This window comes from Lepidochelys kempii, chromosome 9, assembly GCF_965140265.1.
Source record: "Lepidochelys kempii isolate rLepKem1 chromosome 9, rLepKem1.hap2, whole genome shotgun sequence".
NCBI lineage: Eukaryota > Metazoa > Chordata > Testudines > Cheloniidae > Lepidochelys > Lepidochelys kempii.
Window position 1 is genome coordinate 8,924,095 of NC_133264.1, and position 23,129 is coordinate 8,947,223.

At 46.9% G+C, this 23,129-nt stretch overlaps 1 long non-coding RNA gene across 1 annotated transcript in view; it reads right to left on the reverse strand.

Annotated features, from left to right (window-relative positions):
- LOC140916859 (uncharacterized) overlaps nucleotides 1-5,260 on the reverse strand; it is a 96,143-nt gene extending 90,883 nt beyond the window's left edge. Inside the window, exons 1-2 of the long non-coding RNA XR_012160670.1 lie at nucleotides 5,135-5,260; nucleotides 4,076-4,315 (exon numbers count right to left, since the gene is read on the reverse strand). This is a non-coding gene — a long non-coding RNA (uncharacterized lncRNA). The remainder of the gene's footprint in view (nucleotides 1-4,075; nucleotides 4,316-5,134) is intronic.
- Between the last annotated feature and the right edge of the window lie 17,869 nt (nucleotides 5,261-23,129).

Here is a 23,129-nt window from a genome sequence, read left to right on the forward strand (position 1 = left end):
ATTAAAAGAAATCGGATCGTCCCCTCCACTTACATGAGCGATGGGAACGCCGCGTCGGTGAGACAGGACTTGCTCTGACGCCAGGGCGGGAGAAGGCAGCTGTCACGCTCTGTGTGTGCACTCCCTACCACACCAATCTCACTCAGTGTTACTCTGTGCTCTGTAGACCATACACTTCTCAAGGCAGCGGCCATCTTTATGTTTGTACAGTGGCCTGGTCTCCAGGTGCTACCACCATACAGTGTGAACGGGACCCTCACGCCCAGGGCGATCGCTCCCTTAGAGGGACTGTCTAACTTGACACCCAGCTCTAAGGCTAGAGAGGACATTTTTATCATGGCACAGCAGTGTAGGAGTGGGTGGGTCCAGACAAGAGGACAGATGGTGCTCAGATACTATGGGGAAGGGGCCAAGAGAGTGCTGTGAGTTTGGTTAAACCTCATGGAAAGCATGAGGTGTAACATCCGCCCCTTCATGTCGGAAACAATTTAAATTCCTTTATGGAACCAGCTAGGTGAAACAATTGCAGCCTCTGCCCCAAACACAGGCACATGTGAACGGAGGGGGTTCCCTGGCTATTGGTGTGTGATGCTGTGTACATCTGTGAAGGAGAGGCAGAAAGAGCAGAGAAGCAGAGAGAGATGGCAGCAAGGAAGCACCTGACAGAGCCACAAAAGCACGGGCAGCTTGGCCCTGAGAAAGAGCTCTTGGAGTGAATGGTGGCTAGAAAGGGGCCTGGAGTTGTGTGTTCTGTTGTGTTTGGGGAAAGAGGACTGTGCACCCTCCTTACGAATAAACAGGGTTGTGTCAGAGATACCCTACTCCATCAATGTGTCCTCACCAGAACAACCTGCAGGACCCTGAATTTTGGCTAACTACTAGGATCAGAGGGGTACAAAATGAAAATGTGGCCGGTGGGGGAAGGGTTTTAAGAATAAAGTCACATTCTGTCCCTTCCCCACATGCTTGGTCTGCTCAGCTTTTCCTCCTCCGAGAGGCATCAAGATCCAGGTTCCTATTTGGCACCGGTGTGACCATGGCTGGCACACCGTGTCCACAATTCAAGAAGGATGTTGGTAAATTGGAGAGGGATCAGAGAAGAGCCACAAGAATAATTAAAGGATGAGAAAACATGCCTTAAGCGATAAGCTAAATAGGTGGAGCTCCTTGAGTCTGACAAAGAGATGGTTACGGGTGACTTGGTTCTTCTAGGCTGTAAGAATCCACATGGAGAACAAATATTTAATAATGGGCTCTTCAGTCTAGCAAAGAAAGGTACAACATGGTCCAATGGCTGGAAGCTGAAGCTAGACAAATTCAGACTGGAAAAAAGACATAAATTTTTAAGTCAGAGTAATTAGCCATTGGAACAATTTACCAAGGGTCATGGCGGATTCTGCACCGCTGACAATTATTAAATCACTATTGGATGATTTTTCTAAGAGATCTGCTCTAGGAATTATTGTGAGAAGTTCTCTGGCCTGTGTGATACGGGAGGCCAGACAGGATGATCACAATGGTCCCTTCTGGCCTTGGAATCTATGAATAAGGTCCTTAAAGGTAGTTAGGCACCTAACTCCCACTGACCTCCATGGAAGTTAGGTGTCTGAATACCTTTAAGGACCTGGGCCCAGCAGACAGCAAGGGGAGTGCTGCCTCTGGAGACAGAAGCCCCTCCTTGGGTGCAGCTCAGGGAAGGAACTCTGCAGGGCTCAGGAACTGAGGTGAAGCTGGGCCCTGCCATGGCCAAGAGCTGTGTGTCCGCCTGGCCTTGCAGGTATCCACAGGTGGAGTTCCCCCAGCGGGTCCTGCATGCTCAGTGGCCTCTCCTCCTTTAGTCTCCTACACTGGAGAGCTCTGAGTTTGGAAGCTGGGGACCGAGGTATTGGAGAATTTTAAATGTCTTTTTTCTCCCATTTAAGTGGGAGAAATAACAGGGAAATGCATGATAAAAACCGAGAGCTTTCCCCTTAGGCTCATAGAAAGAATTCCATGAGCACTCCCGTCGTAAATTCAATTCCAATCAGTTTATTGGCATGATAATGTGAGACTCAGTGCCAAGATGCATACATCAAGACCAGCATTCCCAAAAGCCTGCAAAGGCTTAAACAGCCTTTCTGGTGCCCGGAAAGGGGCTGTAGGAGGAACTGGGCACTCAGAAGGGGCAGATGAAAGCTGAGAGATGAGTTCACCCACCTCCTCCTGGGACACGTGCCCTGCCAAGGGGCATGGGTATGTGGCTGGCTTTCCAGGCAGTATTTTCGTGAGCAGCCTGGCATGCTCCAGGACTATTCCAGGTGCTCAGAAGCAAGACAAGCCTAGGGCACAAGTGAAGGCGCTCAGATATTTAGCTACTCTCAGAGTCTCCTGCACCCCTACACACACACACATTCGTGTCAATAAACCCAGAGGACACCAGCTCTGCTTGTGAACTGTAGAGAAACAGGTCTGTGATGCAGATAGGCATTTTAACATTAGACAGGGGATGCAGAGGAGAGCACTCTGGAAGTCATATGGGAGAAGGGTTCACGACCCACTCCCTCTTCCTTGCCTTTCACCCCCACCTTTTGTGCTCCTGAGGAGTACTCACACACCTCATGCTCCCAAATCAAATCTCCTCTTCTGGGGTCTGGTTTATTAATAGACCAGTTATATTCCCACCCTCAGACAGGAAGCTCCGCCCCACTCCCCTCCCACAGCTTCTCAGTCTTCTACAGCTCTCACACTAGTGTCTACAAGCAGCTCTTTCTCCAGGGTTCACAACAGCCCTTGCTCACCCTGCAGCTGTACAGGTTCCCCTAAAGCCTCATTCCTTTTGGCTGCAGGGGTCCACAGTAGTTTCTGGCAGCCCCTAGGTCCTTTCACCGGCTTCTGGCCAGAGCTCCACTCAGGTTCCATCTCACGCCCTTGCCAGGAAAGAGCTAAAAGCCACAGCTGTTTCCCTTCAAGTCTCCAAGAAAGAGACTGCCTACTTTCCTCTAGGTTCCTCCCACACTGCTGCAGGGGCTTAGCTTTTATAGCCTGCATTTTCTCCCAGCAGGCCTTGCCCTCAGTTTATAACCACATGGTCCCTGGAGACTACAACTCCCAGAATGCCTTTTCTGAAAGAGCCAGCTCATTCTGTTCCAGGATCTACAGCATCAGTTGGAGTACTAGTGCAGGGAGTTAGCACTTTACTAATAGCTCTTAGGCCTTTTGGTCGACAGCACTGAAGCTGCCTATGGCTGCTGATGCTGGCAGGTGGGGAACTTGCAGACTCTAGGAAGCCACTTGCCTCACCCCTGGCGGGTTAATAGGAGGGGTGGGACTTCTAGGTGGATAGTGTTGACAGACGTAAGGGAGGAGGGGAGTACAAAATCAGTCGTGTATTGTGCACCAGAGGTAGTGAGGGATAGTGTAACGCCTGGTGTGGATATGGACATGGCATCATCAATCCATGTAGCTACATCTACACCAGCATGACATGTGCGGGTAGGAGCTTGGGCACATGACGATTATAGCACCAAGCAGCTCATGTGAGGTCTTCACAGAGGATTCTACCCATAGCCTCTGAGCCGATGACATAACATTAGGACTGCCATTTCCCTCGAAGGGACTCAATGCCCCAAGCTGAGCAACTGCCCACGAGTTCAGTACATATTTTTCTGGCAGCATGAGAGTGCCAGTGTCCAGCCCATGTTGCATTTTCCCTTCTCTTTCCCTGCAAAGACTCTGTAACCCCCTGATTCCAGGCCAAGAGGAGGCCTTCCTCCACTGTAAGTTGTCATAGAATCATAGAATCATAGACTATCAGGGTTGGAAGGGACCTCAGGAGGTCATCTAGTCCAACCCCCTGCTCAAAGCAGGACCAATCCCCAATTTTTGCCCCATATCCCAAAATGGCCCCCTCAAGGATTGAACTCACAACCCTGGGTTTAGCAGGCCAATGCTCAAACCACTGAGCTATCCCTCCCCCCCATGTGTCCCAGTGGGGCACCACCCTCTGGCTACTCAGGGGATGCATGTGTGTGTTCTGCAGAACCAGAATGTGCCGGCACAGCAGCAGGGTGGGAGGGAGACAGAGATGCAGTCTTACCTCCAGCATAAGTGAGCAGCGATCAGCTGAATGGCGCAGGGAGAGCAAGGGTGAGGGTCATCACTACGGCCAATGGGAGAAGTGCTTGGAAGCCAGGATGGAGGATGAGCCAAAGAGGACAGCGGTAGAGAAGGAAGCATCACTGCCAACCAATCAGCATTCTCCTCTCCAGCCGATACCAGGGGTATTCTCCAGCCTCAGATGTCAACTGGCTGTAGGTAGCCACCCAATCTTCAGCATCTATTCAAACGTGAGAAAACGGTTAAAACCTAGTTCTATTAGCCTCACACTGAGGAGCTTCTCCTGCGTGCTGGGCAGGGATTGTGGTACTTATTGGTATCTAACAAAGCCGGGTCAATGGACGCCATGAGTCGAGGCAGTTCACTGTAGATTAATGCAAGTTAACACTCCCATGGGAAGGGATAAGCTGGCTTATCTTTACACATGCCTTATCCTTACAGTTAAGTTAACTGTAACTACTCAGGAAAGAGACCTGGACAGCTCAATGAATACCTTAGTTCAGGGTGCAAGCATTGGTCAAGAGAGAAAACAAGATGCTCAAATGCATAATAAATAGGACAGGAAGTGTCATGCCATTGCATAAGTCAATGGTATGTCCACCCCTGGAAGAGTGTACTCAGTTCTGGTTACCCTATTGCAGCAAAACATAGCAGAAGTAGAGGGGTTCTAAGACAGGCCGCTAGACCGAATAGGAGTCTGGGGAGACTTGGGTGAAGAGAGAATGGGACTGTTTAGTTCAGAGAGATGATGAAGAAGGAACATAGAGGGACTGTAACAGGGTCTTACCAGATCCGGCATCAGACCCTGTGCTACTGCCTCAGTTTCCCCATTTGGGGCTCCTCAAAAACTGCACCCAGCCCATTGCCAGGCAAACAATACCCCTTCCGGGGCTCTGGTTCATTAGAACATCACAGTTCAATGCCAACTTAAATCAAGATGAACCTTTCCCCTTCTCCACAGTTCCTTCTGTCCCTTGATGGGCTCACCCATTCTTCTGCAAAACCCCAGCTCCTGCTACCTCAAGCCTCTTTCTTTTACCTCTTCTGCGTCTCACTGCAGGTAGCTCCAGACAGGCCTTTCTATTTGGCTGGAGTGCAGAGTACCTTCCCTGCTTCTCTCTCACGCTACAGCCCCTCCAGAGAAACCTCCCTGCAAGTCTGTCTTCCTCTCTTCATTACTGGAGCAAACTTCCTCTTAGAGAAAGTCCTGCCCCAGGCTGATATCAGGTGATACAGGTCACCTGACCCACTCACCCAAGCTCAAGTCCATTGCACAAGTATAATTTAGCTCAAACTTCCTTAAAGGGCCAGCCCACCCTGCGATACAGATCTAAAATAATGCATGGTATAGAGAAGGTAAGTTGTGCATTCCTGTTTACCCTGCCTTCTAATACCAGTGCAAGGGGATAGTCATCTGAAGTCACAGGCAGAAAACTGAAATCTGCTAAGAGGAAACATGTTTTTACATAATGCATAATTCATTTGCAGAACTCGTTGCCACAAGATATTATCGAGGCAAAGAGCTTTGTAGGATTTTTAAAAGGATCAGACATCTATATGGCTAATAAAAACATCTACGACATTAGTGAAGAAGGACACAATAAAAATATATAGAAGGGATATAAACCCTTGTGTTTCAGAGCATAAACCAATGACTAACAGCCAGGGGCTAGGAAGAAAGTCCCTCTGCGGGGCTGGTTATTCCATAACTATGTACTAGGAGTTTTCCTGTACCATTCTCTGAGGCATCTGGCACTGGGCACTGCTGGAGACAGGATACGGGACTGGTCTGATCCGGTATGGCAATTCTTACGTTCCTAAGTTCCTATATTTTGTTTTGGTTTTAAATTAGATCCAGATCCCTTAAGCCCCCAGGAAGCCTTTGTCATTAATCCTCTCCACACACAACCTGACCACAAGCCCCAGGTATTGGAAATCATTGCTCAGAAATTGGCTCCTCTCCAGCAGAAGGGTACTGGCTGCTGCTGACTCACAGAGGACCTGACCTGATAACAGCGCTGGTATCTGGAAGCCAAGGGGCACAGGATGGAGAAGGACAGCGCTGAATGCTGCTGCTGATTGTTCAGAAAGCCGCAGGCCCTGGGAGGCTTTTTAGCACCATGAAAAGGGGCTTTGTCCAAGTGAGAACGTGGCACTGTCTGGACTCTGTCAGACACTGGTTACTAGTAACCAGACTGGAACGCAGTAGGTAGATACCTCACCATTTTGGCTAGGGCCCAGCTCCACGTGGAGAATTACAGACCTCCAGCTGTTTAGATGCCCTCGCCCAGAGAGTGTAACTGTAAGGTTGAAGACAGAGAAATGGAGAAGTGCATCCGAGACTTGCAGATCTCCCCTTTGTACGTGGTCTGACTCTGGAAGAATAGGTCTCACATAACCCTTAATGGCGTGGCTGTGCTAATGAGATGATGTCATGCTGACACAGGAGTGACCATGCCCATAAGTTAAACTCTGAGTGGGAACTAGATTTAGCACTGCTCTCTCCATCCCCATCTCTGCGCTCTAGCCTGCTCTCGCTGGGTAGTTCAGAGCCAGATGTTACAGCATCCCATTGATTGATCATTGCATCATGTGGCAGTAATGCCTGTTGTCAGGATTCTCTTCCATCGCCAGGCATTCTGGTTCACTTCTTTTTGTTTTAAGTTTCTTACATTTGTATATAGACATTTACACTAGTTTTGGCCATCTGCCTATTTGTGTTTAACTCCTTAGTCTAACCCCCAGTTACTTTTCCTGAATTCACAGCTGTGATCTCAGCCAGCTCTCCTTCAGTTCATCTGCAATTTCTGTCCTGTCCTATAGCGTATACAGAGCTATCTTCATGTTACTGACACCTGCAGCACAGAGATGTCCTTGTCAGGTCAGAGTATTTCTCAAAACTACTGCCGGCTTTCCCCCAGTCCCTAGTTTAATTAATTCCCGCCCCCCAACTGAGGTCTGAACTTCCATAAACCAAAAAGACACCTGCACAGACCTTGTTGCAGGGGTTGGGTTTCCAGTTCTAATCGGCTCACGGTTTCTGCAGTGGAGAAGGACGCTGATGTGCTTCTTCAGCATCATTTAGTGCTGGTGAATTGAACAGGTGGACATTTTAGGGTGCCGTGTTTTCAGCTCTGTCTCCCAGAGTCACCTCTTTGACATCACTCGTGATTTGGGGGGCAGGGGGTGGGGGGAGGAGTGCGCTTCACCACAGTCATTGTGTTCATATTGCCTGCATTTGGAAAGCTCTTTCTTTTGCAAGACAGAACAGGGATATAATAAGATGCCCTAAAATCACCCTTCTAAACTCCTGCATTCTTGCTCTCAAACGTTCCCTTCTCAAGTCACCTTCTCTCAGAGTACCAAAGCCCCCAGTGATTTCTTCAGGTACTCTTTTTATTATAAGCTTAGTAATTACAGTCAGGGGACGAAAACTCTGAATGGTCAGCAGCCTGAGACGTGGCTGACCACTCTCTAGTTCTTGAATATTGTTTTCCACTGGCTTTCGCAACTCTGTCCTCTCACAGTTCTCCCCGATGGAACCTTCAGTGTCTCATTCAGTGAACCTGATCTTTAGTGATCATCCCACAGAGCGCTCGCCTCTTCTGCACCTTCTCTAGGGGCTCTGATGCCTTCATGACTTCAATCACAATCTTTGTGCTCATAAGTCACAGACATTCCTCTGTACTGTGGACTTATCTCCCTCCATCCAATCCCACACATCTCTCTGATCTCTCTTGACAGATGTCTGGCTGGCAGCAGAAATGAAACTTGGTTAAAATGGAGTTCTTCCTCTTCCCTTATTCTTGCTCACCTTTAAGAGCATGACTATCCTCCCAGTCACTCAGGCCCATAATCTGTGCATTGTTTTTGACTCTCTGTGCATTCTTGTATCCAGGCTGTATCCAAATCTTGCTGCTTTCTCCTTCATGACATCTCCAAGATCTGACCTGTCCTCTCTGCATAGATGACAAAAGTTGTTCTTTATTATTACCTCAATTACTGTAACTGCCCCCTCTCTGGCTTTGACTGCTGCAACCTGGCTTTGACTGCTCCTCAAATCCATTCAAAACACTGCTGCTGAAATAACTCTCCTAACTGGTCACTTCCATCATGTCACACCTCCTCTTTGAGCCCCACCACTTGGCTCCCCTTTTTCCACCACATTAGATACAAGCTTCTTGTCTCTGCCTTTAAAGCCCTACTTACCTGTGGGATTTCCACTATCCCCAGATTGATTGGGTCCATGTTACCTCAAGATGAGATGCCGAGATAAAATTTCTAGACACCATTTGTAACGATGCTGGTTCTGGCAGGATCCAATTGAAAGTGCCAGTTCAGGACAAATTGCTTAAAGCAGAGCAGTTACAGCCCAAAGCTGGGGTTTCTGTGCACACCAAGGCGAACCAAACCAGCCAAACAGAGCAGACTTTGGTCTCACCCCACTGGCTGACCACAAGTCACACAAGCAATTCCCTGAGACACTCCAGTTTCCCAGTATCCCCACCAGTGCCACTCGTTATGGGGATGAATGGTTATGAAAACCAACACCCCAGTAAAAGAAAAAAGATTCTCTCGATCCCAAAGGACCAAGCCCCAGACCCAGGTCAATATACAAATCAGATCTTACCCACAAATCATGCTGTTGCCAGTCCTTTAGAATCTAAAATCTAAAGGTTTATTCATAAAAGGAAAAAGATAGAGATGAGAGCAAGAATTGGTTAAATGGAATCAATGACATACAGTGATGGCCAAGTTCTTGGTTCAGGCTTGTAGCAGTGGTGGAATAAGCTGCAGGTTCAAATCAAGTCTCTGGAATCCATCCACAGCTGGGATGGGTCATCAGTCCTTTGTTCAAAGCTTCAGTGTAGCAAAGTTCCTCCAGAGGTATGAAGCAGGACTGAAGACAAGATGGAAATGAGGCATCAGCCTTTTATAGTCTTTTCCAGGTGTAACACCTCTTTGTTCTTACTGTGGAAAATTACAGCAAAATGGAGTTTGGAGTCACATGGGCAAGCCCCTGCATACTTTGCTGAGTCACAAGGCGTATCTGCCTTCTCTCAATGGGTCAGTTGTATAGCTGATGGCCCTTAATGGGCCATCAAGCAGGCTAGGCAGTGCTGACACCAACTTGTCTGGGGTGTCACCCAGAAGCATAGCATAAATTTGAACTAAAGACAGTATAGAGCCAATATTCATAACTTTAACCACAAAAATGATACACATACACAGACAGCATAATCATAACCAGCAAACCATAACCTTGTCTGAGACACCTTATTTGACTCCCTTTATACAAGATTTAGTGCCACTACAGGACCTTGGTTGCAACAATGATCTATACGGTCCCAGATTATGTCAATAACATCACACCATTAATGACTGCTTCTTGGAGCAACTAGTCCTACAACCCACCAGGGAGAGACAATTCTTGATTTAGACCTAAGTGGAGCATAGGATCTGGTCTAAGAGATGACTATCGCTGAACCACTGAGTAACAGCAACCATAATGTAATTATGTAACATCCTTGTAGAGTACAAAATACCAAAGAAACCCGCCACAGTAGCATTTAATTTCAAAAGGGGGAACTATGCAAAAATGAAGATGCTAGTTAAATGGAAATTAATAGGAACAGTCACAAGAGTGAAACGTCTGCAAGCTGCATGCAAACTTTTTAAAAATACTGTAACAGAGGCCCAAACTAAATGTATACCCCAAATTAAAAAAAAACAAAACAGTAAGAGGACCAAAAAATGCTACAATGGCTAAACAACAGAGTAAAAAAATGCAACTAGAGACAAAAAGACATCCTTTAAAAACTGGAAGTCAAATCCTACTGAGGAAAATAGAAAGGCACATAAACTCTGGCAAGTCAAGTGTAAAAGTATAACTAGGCAGGCCAAAACTAGCAAATGACACAAAAATCAACAGCAAGAACTTTGTTAAGTACATCAGAAGCCTTCCAGCCAATCAGTGGGGCCACTGGATGATAGAGGTGCAAAAGGAGCACTCAGGGAAGACAAAGCCGTTATGGAGAATTTAAATGAATTCTTTGCATTGGTTCTCTCTATAGAGGATGTGAGGGAGATTGCCACACTGAAGCCATTCTTTTTAGGTGACAAATCAGAGGAACTGTCCCAGATTGAGGTGTCAACAGAGTAGGTTTGATAAACTTAACAGTAATAAGTCACCGTGACCAGATGGTATCCACCCAAAAGTTCTGAAGGAACTCTAATATGAAATTGCAGAACTACTAACTGTGGTATGTAACCTATTGCTTAAATCAGTCCCTGTATCAGATAACTGGAGAGTAGCTAATGTGATGCCAATTTTTAAAAAAGGATCTAGAGGCGATCCTGGCAATTACAGGCTGGCAAATCTAACTTCAGTACTGGGCAAATTGGTTGAACCTATAGTAAAGAACATAATTATCAGACACATATATGAACACAGTATGTTGGGGAAGACTCAACATGGCTGTTGTAAAGGAAAGTCATGCCTCACCAATCTATTAGAATTCTTCAAGGGTGTCAGCAAACACATGGACCAGGATGATCCAGGGGATCCAGCCAGTGTGGGGAATAATCCACTCTTCACATTTTTTCACACAAACAACTAGGTGAACTATTCCAAACAGGGAACAAGTCTGCGAAGATTCCCAGCGTGTTGTTAGATATTCATGAACACAAAAATGGGGAGCTAAATTCACAGAACAATTTACTCAGTATAACGTTGTTTGCACGGCTCTAATCCAGCATTGCTGAACCGTTATGGAGAGTGGGACTTTCATTCCTGCATCTTCATAAAGGTTTATCTGGGATCGTTCCCATGCAGCAGCTGCAGAGCCAGCTGCTATGGAGCTACATGTTGGAACCTCACAGCACTGTGGTCGAGCAGCTGGAGCCAATGAACAATGTAGCTGGGGAAGAATATAGACTACAGCAATTCCAGGACTACCCCACTCGTTGCTCTCAAGCTCCGGTTCCGAGTGTGTGTTTGCAATATATGTTTTACAAAGGGTGAGAGCAATTGGCTCCATATTTATTTGAAAGAAAATTCCAGGCATGGACACAGCTTTAGGGTTTATTGTTAAACAGATTATTTATTTATGTTGGTTAATAAAATGTGCCTTGAACCGTTTTTAGCTGCATTGCTTCATAGCAGCTAGCTGCCTGTGACCTCATTCAAGCTGCTGGACAGTGGTCCTAGGTGCTTCTACAGTGCACATGTGGACTTCAGGGTTTTAGCTAAAGAGCTCTTCAGACTTGGTTATCACTGGGGTCTGTACTACGTTCCCCTCAGGGGTCCTTGGAGAGCAGAAACGAGACAAGCCAACAGGCAGGTTTGAGGACTTTCCACCACATGCTCCGAGAATTAGAAAACCTAAACAGATTTTACATATTAAGAACGCAAAGCTTAAGTGAAACATTAAAGGCTGTTGACATAAGAGGCTGCAATTAGGCCACGCACATTACACTGGGAAGTTTTCCCTTTCCCATGTGCTCGAAGCTGGATGGCAGAATCCAAAAGCAATCAGGGGTGTTTTATTGCATCAGCTCTGCAGCCAAATATGTTAATTCTCCACTGAAAGACTTTGCTGAAATCCTGAGCCATCCCCTTTGAGTAGTCAGCAGCACTGAGAGCGCAAGATAGAGGCAGCTTGCTGCTGAGTACCAGTGTGCGCAGGTAATGGAGATTCATGCACAGCCAGGACCCAGGCTATAATTATGATTCTTATTTATAGAGCACTCTCAATGTGCATGACTGAGAGCCAGGAGGGAACCTAGAAATGCATTTTATACTAACACATACAGTGCCCACAACTGTTTATTGCAACTATAAAATGTGATTTTCCTAATGGTGCTGTTCACCCCAGCAAACGCTGCAGTTAAGGTTACGTACTGAGCTTCAGAATAACTCCTCCTCCTCCCTCGCTCATAACTTTCAGCCTGTAACTTAAGTAAGTTTGAGGAACAGAAATTCAGCCTTCTTTGAGTTACGGGAGAAAATAGTTCACTTTATCAAAAAGTAACTCAAAAATTGATCATCTTGAAACCATCCAACTCAGCCACAGCACCATAGGGAGTAATCCCCAATCTATGGTTGGAGGAAACTAGAAAGCAAACATTTTATGCTGGACTGTCTGTTCTTACAGGATTCTGGAGTTTTAACTGGGTAGAAGATAAACTTAATAAAATCAAAGCTTCTTCCAGTTACCTCCATTTCATTCTGTTTTCAGATCCCTTGGTCACCTCTAACTCTTGAAAGCATGTTTAAAGTTGGCTGTGCTCTGATCATATCCAACTTAAAATCAGACCCCGGAAAAAGGTTCAAGTAACTGGTTTCCTGGGAGGAGTGGGAGAACCTGGTGTGATGAAGTGGGACTGTTCTTAGTGTTTCCTCTGAATACTGTTTCCCCTATGCATTTCTTAGTCTCTAGGTGGTGGGGTAAGGGGGTGTAATTGTTGCAGAGCAAAGGGCCAGTGCACATAAATGGCTAACACTCTGTCTCCTGGCAACTGATGGCCTGGGCCCTTCCCCCTGCAAGGTGAGAGCTGAAGGGTTTGGAGAACAAAGGAATCAGGTGACCTCCTGGCCCAGGAAAGGGACAAAGCCCAGAGGAGGAGGGGCTGGAGGGGGAGTCAGTTGGGGTTGGCTGGGGACATGGAGTGAAGTGCAGACATGGTTGTCTGGCTCACTGCCCCGCAGAATGGACCCGGCTGAGGGGTCCTGTTCTCTGCACCTACAAGCTCTGTTTTAGACCATGTTCCTGTCATCTAATAAACCTTCTATTTTACTGCCTAGCTGAGAGTCGTGTCTGACTGCGGAGTTGGGGTGCAGGACCCTCTGGCTTCCCCAGGAGCTCTCCCTGGGTAGACTCACTGTGGGAAGCGCACGGAGGGGCAGAGGATGCTGAATGCTCCAAGGTCAGACCCAGGAAGGTGGAAGCCGTGTGAGCTTTCTGCCCTGAAGACAGTCTGCTCACAGAGAGGAGACTTCACCAGAGTCCTGACTGGCTTCGTAGGGAGCAGTTCCAGAGCATTGCCAGGAGACTCCGTGACAGCTGGTTTAAGATGGACATGGTCTGTGGTTACATTGACTAGGAGATGATGAAACAGGCAGTGTCCCTGCAACTGTATCCTAAATTTACTCTATTTATCTGGAGGGCCCAAGTCTTCAGATCAGCAAACTTTTGCTCAGGAAACAAGGTGGCTTGGCTCTCACCAATCCCCTTCCCACTTGTGGACAGGGTGGCCCTGAGAGAGATGTATGGTGTCACCTGAATGAGGCTAGAACAGTTATTATCCCCTGGCATTCTGTTGATTACCCCTTACTGGGAACTCACCTGTCCTCACACCCCACCCCCTCACCACCACCACCACTATGCTCATCCACCTATAAAATTTGAAATGAGCAGTGTTGCCAACTCTTGTGATTTTCCAGTGAGTCTGGTAATATTTTGATGTTTTTCTTAAAGTCCCAGCTCCTGGAATCCTGTGATTAGACGAGACTCTCAGATTTCATTAAAAACATATAGTAAGTTTCTAGCTCTCACAGTTGGGGAGAATAAGTTGAAAACATGACCCAGGTGCACCCTAAGGGCTTGGAAAGCAGAAAGCAAATTAAAAGAACCCCAAATGCATTTTTATCTCTCATTTTTTAGGTCCTGGCTTATCATTTTTGAATGCCTGGGGTTGGCAATACAAGGCCTGTAATGGAATAGTAAGGAGGCTTCTCCTCATTCTTTACTTTAGTAGCAACCCTGATATTTAAGCTACTCCCAAAGAAAAGAGGCTTTCCCACTTGGGCTGACAAAAATAGCTATTGCTCAGTGACATGAACTCATCTCCCGTGGCTGGAGAGACAGAGGGAGGCAGGGACGCGTCACTAACACCGACACCACTGTCCCGTTGAAGTGGCTCGTAGACAAACCATCTCTGGGATGCTCTGTCCAAGCGGTGACAGGGAGATCGGCTTTGGGGCCAACAGCCTAATTTCCTGATCTTATTCCAAGGAATTCTATGGTGCTTAAGACACAATCCTGGAGCAGCAACATCCCTCCCCCTGTAACAAAACTGGCAACAGAAGGACAGAGAGACAAACTTGTAGGAATCATATCCAGACACTCGGCTAGTGGACGCACTAACAGAACACCCAATTCCAACTGCAGGGTTCCACCATGCCCTTATCCTTGGCCCTGCAGTTCCACATACTGAGGAACTCTGTAAGAAATTTTGCTTTAATCAAGACTCTGGGATACTTCCTCGAGCCACCCGGGAGGAGAGGGGGTTGGAGGGGCTTTAACTATAAACACATTAGTGTGTGAGATTGAAAGGTAACACAGTCTCATGAGGCCTTCAGAACAATGGAACAGAGTCTGGGTTTCATTTGCACAAACTGTGCGGTGGGAATTTCGCTAATCGAATAAAAAGAAAATGAAAAACTCTCGCTCGCTCTCTCCAAAACGTTAATTCTCTTAATTGCATTAATTGGAGAAATGCACAAGATCTTTCTTTGTGTGGGTTTCTTCAGGGCAGATAGGAAGTAGGGGGGGATTCTGCTGCAGAACCCAATTGGGCGAGGACTGGATGAATGTCACACATGGCAGAGCTTTGACAGCCGAAGCCTTGTAAATGACGGATGACGGGCGAGGTTAGCACGAAGAAGGTGCTGAGATAACCTGATGCCGTCATTGTTAAAACAAGAGAGCAAAGAAATAGTGGTGTTTCCTCCACCCTCTCCCAGCCTGGGGCTTTGAGTGAGAGACGCTTCAGTACTCAGGAATGTGGGTGGATGTCCTTGCCAAATAGTTTAATGGCTGGAGAATTTAAAGTGCAGTTTCTGCGGTCTTTGACAGTTCCCGTTCTTCACTGGGTGAGGGGAGAAAAAAAACCTATAAAGATTTTAGAACAATAGCCCCATCTGCCACATGCTCATAGTACATCAAAGGCACTTTTAATGCCTAAGGATACAATGCAGGGCCGAGGGGGAACAGTCCTCTCGTTAACACTAAGCACCAGTGTAAGACTGTTATCCTTAAACTGCCCCTGGCAGCCGTTGGGCCCGACCACCCTCACTACCTCTCTGGCAAGGAACCTGGATCCCTTCCCCTGCTTGCAAACCTACCGTCACCTGCGGAGTGCTCGCAGTTCCCAGAGGCCATCCCACCTGGAAACCCAGCCACTCTGTGCTGATTAACTGGATGAGGTAGTGTGATTGGCTGAGGGGAGGACAGCATGGACGCCCTGTGAGCCCTGTAGAGGAGTGGGTGGAAAACGCTCCTCTTAAGCAAACATGAAGCAACCCAGGCCCCACGGGAGTCACGCAGTGGGGCAGTTGGCACAGTGTGCGTGTGTGGGGGGTGTGTGTGTCAGTTTTAACCATTCTGGTACCCGCCCATAGAGCTCGGGCATTCTTACAAGGGTGCGAACTGCCGCTGGAGCAGAGACACACCCACTGCCCCAGAACGACTCTGTTTCACAAGGGGTGGCAGGGTGGATAGAAAGAGGATACTGAAGCTGAGCAATGAGTGCAAAGAGGGTTGACCAGCAGCTGGAGAGAGGGGAGGTTAGCAGGGAGAGGGGGTAAAGGTGAAGGGGAAACAGCAGAGAACTTGTGCTGTCTGTGTTCCGGTAAGTTGCTTGTCTATATAGGTGCGTCGTGCCTTTTGGAGCGTAAATGCTGTGGGGCAGGGTTGCGGTCTATCCTCTGCGCACACACTGCCCATGGGGTCCTGGTCCATCAGAAGGGCTCCTAGATGCTACAATGATACAAATAATGGACAATCATAATAATGGGGCACCGACCCTGGTTAGCGTCTTTTGGTTCTCCTGGAATACAAATACTATCTACGATGGTTCGATTTCTGGCCCAGTGGTAGATTATGTGGTTTTCCGAAGTGAGCCACTGAGGAAAAGCCTGGCTGAAGAGGCCAGATTCAAAACTCACCGTCTTCTTACCCCTGTCCCCGACACTGGCATCTGTGAGGAATTGGTGCTGCCAGAACGGAAACCCATGCTGGGCACTAACTAGGCAACGGGCATGGTGGGATGATGGCAGGACACTGGAAATGCTGCGGGGGCGCTGAGGAATTTATAAGTATTCCTGTGTAGATAGGAGCAGCAACGTTTAGATGGTCAGACAGACCACAGCAGGGAAGGGCTCCCTACAGTCTTCTTCACCAGGACAATGAGGATACATATGAGCCCATGGAGCAGTCCAGGTGGCCTCAGCATCATCTGGAGCTGCCTGTTTATCGACAGGCGGAGGAGAGGCCACTGCAAGCTGAAAGCATCCAAAGTGCACAGGGCGCTTGGGTTTGGATCAGGCCCGCTCAAGGATATAAATGGCAGAGAGCCCAGCCCCCTTGGGTTCAAGTGAGACCCTGTGATGGGGTGTTCAAACCCCACGGTGGGGAAGAAGGGGTTAAGGAGCAGTTCTGGTCACAGGACCAACTGCTGGGCACCCTCTCAATGGAGGGGCAGCTTAAAAGGGCGCAGCATAGCACAGGCAGGGCGGTCGATGCCAGGGAGCAGACCTGCACTGGCTTCAGTTGGAGCCTCATGCTGCCCGGATGCCGACCACAGGGGCTGGGTCAGGCCCTGCAGAAATAGCCACATTCCCTGGAGAGCTGCAAAGCCCACCTGCAGCTTTGAGAACCCTTCTAGTTTTAGCAGCAGCACCCAGAGCACAGCACCTGAGTGCCCGGCTGCACATCTGAATGGTCCTCTTTGAATACTGTCCTGCATGCGACTCTGGGCTTTGGTTACTCCATCTGTAAAATGGGAGCAATGGTATTCACTCCTCTTCTGTGAGATGGCCCTCAAGAAAGGCTGTGAAGTGCCTAAAATGTTTAAGGCCAGTCACTGGGGTGGGAATGGAACTCGGGCCTTTCTGGTTCCCCACAAAGTGCCCAAGCGAAGGAGGCATTTTGGTGGACAAAGCACCAGATACAGGCTACCTCTCACTAGCACCTGGGTTTACCAGAAACAGGTCCCAGCTGGCTCTGAGTAATTCAGGAGGCCAAGCATTTGAGCCCGTACCTAAGTTAGCCTCACACTAACGCGCAGCACAGCCACCTCCTTCCAAGTGTTGCTAAAAAAAACCCTCATTGTACTATCCATATTCAAAAGGCCTTCATGAAAGGCCCAGAACTCAGTTAAACCAAACCCTGTCCTCCCCAGAACATCCAAGAGTGTCGCCCCTTATTGAGAAGTAGCGCCTGCGGCTGTTCCGGAGAAAACTGGGTTTGATTTGACGGAGTTACTTGCCTGCCAAACATCAGCTCTCAGCTGGTTGGCCACTAGCCATTTCAGTGCAAAAGCTGTTCAAACAGAGGTCACAATATTATTCATATTTTTATAATGGGAAAAGTCTGTTGTTCACTATGATCTCTCTCTCTCTCTCTCACACACACACACACACACACACACACACAAACCCTTTGGCTGAATACTTGCCATAAAAAGAAAAAAAGAGCCCAAGCCTGGAAAATTCCAGCCCAAATGATAAAAGTTATGAGCAATGAAAGTGGAGATTATAATAGGAACAAGCCCATTATACTGTGGCCACCAGCATCCTGCTGTAATATTCAGCATCAGGCTCTTGGGCTGGAATTCTGTGCGGTCTTCCCCTTAGCCCTTGCAAAGAAATAGCCTATTCAAGGGCCTTATTAGAGCCAAGTTGTAACTGGCCCCCAATGTGGCCAGGCAGAAAAGCAAGACACTCAACCACAGCTATGTTATGGTTCCTGCGCCATGGGCCAGGAGCAGGGCAGGGGATAGGACAGCAGCTGCATGCCCAACCCTCACCACTCCCCCGGGCAATGTGACATAAGGGGCAGAGATGGGCAGGCAGTGAGGTCAGACTTGGATCTGTCTCCTTGCCCCCCACCATGCCTGCCAGTGGCAACGAACGGGCATAAGGAGGAAGTCAACTGCATTCAGTGATGGGCTATATCAAATTATTTCCCACTTCCTGGAGAGACACAGAAGACTGAATCCTCAAGGAGCCTTCCTGGCTTGTAAAACAGACAATCCCTTTAGGGATATAAGGAACACAGAGGATTCCATCTTGATCCTTCACCTTAGAAGACAAGGAACCAGACAATTTGATCTCTATGGTGGATCCTGGCCAGTAAAAGCTGGAAAGAAGACTGTGGGTGAGACACAATCTTGTACAAAGACTATATCTTTCTAGATTATGTTTTAATCTTTTAGATACATGTTTTTTGCTTGGACCCATTTCTACCTTTATCCCTTTTACTTGGTATCACTTAACCTATGTCCTTTTGTTAATAAACTTGTTTTATTTTTATTATAAGCCAGGTCAGTGCTGTATTTGAAGGGCAGGGTATATTTCCCCCAATTAAATTAATAAGCAGTAATGTACTGGCTCTTTAAAAGACCATAAAACTTAATATCTTCTGTGAATGCACAGTGATAGGAGCTGTGCATTGCATCTTCTTGTTACCTGCTAATTGAAGTTAGAGCCAGGAGAGCCTTGAGGAGTTTGCTGGCGAGGAAGACGGACTGGGGTGGCAGGGAGCTGATACACAGTCTAATCTTCAGCGAAGTTCATTCTTGTTAAGGCGGAGAGGTAACCCTGCACTGTGAGCTACTGAGCTTCCCCAGCAGCCTGTTACAGGCTGTGTTTAGACAAGCCCTGAGTCTTCTCGGGGCTTTTCCCGGGGAGAGGCAGCCCCGAAGATCCAGCCATGCTTCTTCCAGCTTTTCAATAGCTGGATAGGAGCAGATGGGGTTGCAAGAACTTACCCATGTTTCTCCATGAAGTGCTTTAACCCTCGCCTACATCCTCCCCATCCGTCAACTCCCCCCTCCCCCCACGGCCTATGCCAAAAAGTCCAGTTATTCCTCATGTCCTTATTCTACACCTATCCCTATGCCTTGTACTCCTGATACCCATAAACTCTCTCCAGTGGCTGCTGTCTCCTTTGGAATCTCTCCTTTCCTCCCATCTCTCTTCTTCACTTTCATGCTACTGGGGCCTCCTCACAGCCTCACCTGTCAGCACAGAAAGAGAAGGCAGCATCATGCTACTTTCGCTTGCTCTCACTGTCACGCTACCTTTTGCTTATCCAGCTGCGTGAGACAGGAGCTCTGTCATTGCATTCAAGGGAAGTGCCACTTCTGGATTCTGCTAATTGAATAGGAAACCCCCAACCTCATAAATCTGTAATTCTGAGCTAAATGCTTCAGAGGAACCAAAAATACTGCCAGAAAATGCTGATTTTTGTTTTAAACAGAAAAGTCGTGTCCTGAAGCCAAAGGGAGGAGAAATGACTTATTGCTTGAAAAGTTATGATCTGCAGCATGATTGCAGGCTGCTCTTCAAGCTGCTTTCCATTCAGTCAGATGCAGAAGGGGAGAGGGCAATGGGATCGGGCTATGAGTGACTCCCAGTCACAATCAATTCATTTAAATGGGCGTTTTCTGAAAATTGAAACAAGCGCCTGCCACCACTCCTAAGTGTGATGGTCTTATTCGCTTCTGAGTTTGTTACTGAGCAGAGAACATTTTCTCAGCAAAATGTAAGGCCGAACAATAAGGATTGTGCAGGAACTGATATAGACTTTGCAGCTCAAATATGATGTTGTTTATTTGACTATGATGTATATTTAAAGGTCTGAGTTACAACTGGCCTCAGGCAAACTCTAATGAGCTGCAGCTGCCTGGACTCTCATTAGCTTTAATGACATCTTCTCAGTACATTTTTCTTGGGGTAAGACCTTGTCCTTTCTATGCCTCTGCACACACTAAAACCAAGAAACATCTCACCCTAAAAGGGCAGTCAACTCCAAACAGTGGAGCAATGATAAATGGTACTAATGCCCAATACAGACAAACCTTTCCTGGAAGAGTAGTTGTTTATAAGACCAATTGTAATTTATTTTGGCAAAGCTTTAGGCTGGAAGCCTTTTGCATGTAAACTTGAAAAACAGGTAACGTAGTTAGCTATGTGAATAGTAATTAGGCAAAGCACAAATTGGGATTTCCCTGATAATACACACATTCTTTGCAATCCATCTAACTTGACATCTAACTTGCTTCTAAGATGCATCGTTCACTACACAGTAGAAGGAAAGGCATGAAAAGAATTAGCAGCAGGGAAAGGAAGGTAACAGTTACAAATACGTGCAGCACCTCCTCAGCTAAAACCTGGTTGCTCCCATAATGGGCTTAGAAGACTATGGTGGTCCTTCAGGGTAGGGTCTATTGATCATGCCTTTCTATATGGAGGACAACTTTGCTTTGATCTGCACATGTCCACTGGTGTTCTGCCCCTCTGGAGCAGTAAAGGCCATATCTCCTCCTTCCATCTCGCCTTCTGAGAATTCAGGGACTAGTCATTAATCATGGCCTGTCCTCTCCGTAAGAATACAATGGCTGCCTTATCCCACACTTCAACATACCTGACACGTACAACAACAGTCAGGCCTGACACATTTGTATTGCACCAAAGAGGCACTCAAAGGACTCCTTTGCATTATTACAGGCCATGGGTTTATAGTTAAGAAGGGCATCTCCCTTGCACACCTAACCCATTCCATTCATGTAACCCAGATCTTAGGCTCCTACTTGTCCGCCTTTTGTATGGATGACAGTAGGTGCTTCAATGGTAATACTCCATCACCTCACTTCCTGCAAGGCCCCCTTTCTAATTAGAATAGGATGATGGTTGTTTGTAAATAAAAGCTGAAGACTGAGAAACTATTATTGTTAGAAAACACATCCTGCTCAATGACCAATTTCTGTGTAATGCAAATTAACTTTTACCTTCCTCAATGATAGTGCGGGCATTAAAGCACCATCACCAAATCTGACAAGGCTGACCACTGGACTGTGAACAATTAGACTAAACAAGTATCTCTGGATAGACTTGGGATCAAGCTAGTCCCCCGGGAGAAGTCCAGCAGCTCTATAAAGCCAAGAATTTGTTCCTTAATAGAGATGCACAAGAACAGAGGTGCTGGAACAATTTGTAGAGTGGGGGTGCTGAGAGCCATTGAACCAACCTGTCAACCCTGTGTAGGACGGAAACCACTTCAAGCCAGGGGGTGCAGCAGTATCCCCAGCACCCCTAGTTCCAGCACCAATGCCCAAGAACCAGCAGGGAACCAAAATCTTCATAAGCTACTAATGCACAATAGTTGGAGGCTCATTGGCATCCCTGGTTGGCTGGACCTTCTGATGATGTCACAGCCGTGCCCCAACTCCCAAGGGTGCATATTTGGGGCCTCTTTTTAATGAATTACACACACCATATCCCTGTGCCCATTATGATAAATGGATAGGGGAGGGCAAGGTTAGGGCACCCTCTGGGGACACGGGACAGGGGGAAGAGGTTTTCGGTTGGGAGAGTGGGCAGCTTAAAAAGAAATGTACCCACCACCCAGAAGCCCTTTCAGCAGCAGTGTGTGTCCCCTTTCACCCATTTTAACGTGTTTTCTAGTGTAAAGTCCCAGCAGAAAGCTGCTCAATATTCCAGATTTCATTTGTCTTTGTGGGGGGCGGGGGAAGAGAACACGGCAAAATGTGTTTAAATTGGTTGCTCGGCAGGGCTTAAAGGTTTAGTTATGGGGAAAGAGAGTTGGAGGAGGGGCCAAATAGGCCTTATAAAAAAAGAAGGGTTAGAAAAAATTAAATGAAAAATAATAGATAACAGGTGTTTTTAAGCCTTCCCCCTAATATTTTCCTCTCATTATTTCACTAGGAACTACTTTGCATAGTGGAAGGAATCATTGCACAAAACTATTACAAAAGGGAGTTTAAAAAAGGTTTCTCAAAAATAAAATTAACTCGTTTAACAAGGCACAAGCCATAGCAGTAATTCATGGTGGGAGGTACATTAATAGGTTATTGGGGTATTTTTTGGATGCATGAAGGCATGGAGCCAAAGGCCTCACCCCTCACTATGAAACTATAGCTTACTAATGTGCACTCAAGGCTTTTGCTTCTATAATCAGGAAGTTAGAATTAGAGCTGGTCAAACAACAGATTTTTTGGTTCACTGGCAATTTCTAAAAAAATTGGGGGAGAAACTGTTTCAAACAAAACGTTTCATTTTGATCCGGGATATTTAATAATTTTAAATTTTTTTTAAATATAACATAAAAGGAAATTTCAAAACCGAAAAGTAATTTCAAATCGAAACACTGAATGGTTTTGTTTTGACCTGTTTGGAATTTCTTTTCCCCGGGGTTTTCGAAATCAACAATTTGGCAAAATCAACACGAATTCATGAAATATTTTGGTGTCACCGGAGCTGCTTTTTTTTTTTTTTTTTTGCCAAAAAAATCAAAAGCGTTGGTTGAAAAACCTTCTCCCAGCTCTGGTGAGAACATCCAGGATTCAATCCAGTTCCACTGAAATCAGTGAGTGTCTTTACATCAGCCTCAATGGGCTTTCGATCTGGTCCCTAGTTCTCACCCAAGGGGATAATAGATCTACCACCAAACAGATTAAAAAACTACAACAACAGAGGCTTGGGTTTAAGTGAAGGGGCTTGACTCACCGCTAGCACCTCCTTGTTTCCAGAATGGCATAGCAATTCTTTTCCCACCTCCTGGCAATGGTCTCAGTGCCTCTTGGGGTGGTCTACCTCTTTCTATGACTTGGTCCTCCAGGCAATTCACTTTAAAGTCTTTCCCCTTACAGAGTAGTCCATGAACAAAAAGCAAGGAGAATTAACAGAAATAAACTAAGTTCATAGGACATAGAGGGGAATGAGTCCCACTTAGGGAGGGCCAGACGCTGATGCATCCTTTCCTCAGGGAGGGGGCCACGGTCTCCCGGGAAGCTCCTATCTTTAGTCATCCCTTTCCTCAGGTGCTGGGAGTTGAAGGTATCTCCCCTTCCCTCATCTGCCAAGTGAGCTCTCTGCTCCCCCTTTTAAGCTCCTCCCCCAGCCTATGCATACATTGTGGGTGTGGTGGGGTGTGGAGCTGCCTGCAGTTCTTTAACCCCTTGTTGCCCAGAGTGGGGATTGTATACCCTCATCGCCATTTGTTGTA